At 58.2% G+C, this 2,500-nt stretch overlaps 1 pseudogene; it reads right to left on the reverse strand.

Annotated features, from left to right (window-relative positions):
• LOC124591672 overlaps window positions 1-2,500 on the reverse strand; it is a 7,771-nt pseudogene that overhangs the window by 2,343 nt on the left and 2,928 nt on the right.

Raw genomic sequence — 2,500 nt, forward strand, 5'->3', positions numbered from 1 at the left:
ATTTCACGTCGCAGCAAGTCCTGGGAAGAATCGTCCACAGCCACACCTAAACCCTGTATCTTCGCCAGCCTCCTCCTTCGAAGAAGTGGACCAAGCCAGCGGGCTGATGGAACCCCCAAGCCCCCATGGGTTATTGGGGCATGGAAGTATCCAACAGGTGTATCCGCTGGGAGACGCAGCCAAGTTCGAACAGCCGCCCGCACACAGACATCCAGGGATGTGAGGGCCCCCAGACGAGTTCTCCCCAAGGCCAGACCATGGTAAATACCCGGGAGGATTACGGACCGAAGGGAATACAGTCTCTGCTGAGGCTTTAGTGGAGCACGCTTAATGATGTCAAGCTGCTTCTCGACCTCCCGCCGAGGATGGAACAAACTTCGTCCGCCGGTGGTGAATTGCAGTCCCAAATACTTAAATGTATCTTCCATCGCCAGTGCTGGAATGTTTTGGACACCAGCACGAAAGATGACTGTCTCGTCGACCTTGGTCTTCTTCTCCCGGCCTGATGACACCAGGGCGAGAGAGAAGCACTTTCGTGGGTTGACCTCAAGGCCGAGGTCACCCAAGGCCGACGTGGCGATGGTAAGAAGTTCCTGCAATCCATCACGAGTCTCGGCGAACAGCAGGAGGTCGTCGGCGAATGCAGCAGCATTTACTCGCCGTCCGAGAATGCGTGCCCCAACATGCTCAGGGAGACGGGATAAGAGGATGTCTACAGCCATGTTAAAAAGGATGGGGGACAGAGGGTCACCCTGCCGAACACCCCTCGAAGGCCGCACCAGATCGGACGACTTCCCACCAGCGCAGATAACCGTCGATCCCGCCCCATAGCACCCCTGGATGTAGTCAACGAACTCGACCGGCAGGCCATGGGCCCTCAGCACAGGGCCAAGGGCCCCATGGGCAAGCGAGTCGAAGGCCTTTGACACATCCAGGGACGCCAAGTACAGCGAACCGGCGGCCCTCCGCGCCTGAGTCATCGCCAGATCCAGGATAAAGGTGTTATGAAGCATCCCATCCTGAGGGATGAAAGCCCGCTGACGACCATCCAAAGTGCAGAAGCGCATAAGGCGGCCAACCAGAACCTTGTGGAAGGCTCTGGTTAGCACCGAGCACACTGTAATCGGACGGAAGTCAGCAGGGGATGCTGCGGCGGTCCTCTTGGGGAGCAGGGTGGTCCTGGCCTGAAGGAGACGGGATGGAAGGGAACGGGAAAGGAGAAGGATATTCAGGATTTTAAGTAAAACCTCCCGGGGAAGGCGACGTAATTGGGCCGGTGTAAGACCATCTGGGCCTGCAGCGGAGCTTCGAGGTGGTAGGGCAGTAGCCGCTTCTTCCGCAGTGATGGGAGCCCATAGTTTGTGGAAGGGTACCATCTTTGAGAACGGCAACAGCCTGTCGGACAGGCCCTCACCCCGGGGAGGCCGAGACCTGACACGAGGTGGGGCAAAGAGGTCTGTCCAATACTCAATCAGCCCCGGGATGGACGGGGGCTGATGCAGAAGAGTGCCCTCAAGGAGCCCGTTGATACAACGTGCCGGATTTTTCTTGAAGGCACGCTGGACCACTGCATATTCCCACCTTCGTCGAGCACGCTTCCGCTCTGGAGGCTGTTGAATCCGTATGTTTGCAGCTTGATGGACAGCTGGTTCCATGCTCCCTAACTCATCCAGAGCAGGTAGCAACATTGCTCGGATAGTGTCCCGGCTAGTGGTAGGACCAAGAGCCAGAAGAGCGTCCAGAGAGCGAAATCGGCGGCCCGATGGAGGGAGTCCAGAAACAAAGGACCAGATGGCAAGGTCAACGCTATCCCCCTGAGGTGGAACGTGTGGTACAGGGGATCCGTCACCAGGCTCCGCCGCAGCGTCATGAGAACCATGAGCACTACTGGGGAGCTCGGCGACAAACCTTGCCACCATGTCCCGATAGGACTTCGTCCTACGCTGGCACTTGATGGACTCCAGCGTTCGAGCAGGAAAGGCCTTGGCGAGTTCCTGGTTGAAGAACTTGCAACCGTGGATGGTCAGGGTTGCTTCGGCATGGGCCAAACGCAAGAGTTCTTCTTCAGACCACCTGGCCTTCTTCCTCCCCGTCTGTATCTCCGCGTTGACTGCAGATGGATGAGCATGGCGCCGATGAACACCGAGCCCGGTCTTGGTGGAAAAAGACCGCGAGCAATCGGGGCAGACCATGGGGAGCGGCGCTCGACCCGCATCGGTTGGCTGGCTGGGTGGCTCATCAGCTGGCACAGGCGCTCCAGTGGGAGGCCTGGTACCACGTTTACTTCTTGTTGTTGGGCCAGCTGGAGCAAAGGCACGAGGGGAGGCAACCCCCGTACCCTAAACACACCCTGCTCTGTTGGTCGAGGAACTTTGGGAGACTTATGCCAAGGCATAACCTTCCTCAGAACCTCTCACGACCCCCGCCACGTGAAGGCCAGAGCTAGGATTTCCCACCGAGAGGCTAAGCGAACCATCGCCCACTCAACACCACTAGGATG

Source organism: Schistocerca americana, unplaced genomic scaffold, assembly GCF_021461395.2.
Source record: "Schistocerca americana isolate TAMUIC-IGC-003095 unplaced genomic scaffold, iqSchAmer2.1 HiC_scaffold_867, whole genome shotgun sequence".
Lineage (NCBI taxonomy): Eukaryota > Metazoa > Arthropoda > Insecta > Orthoptera > Acrididae > Schistocerca > Schistocerca americana.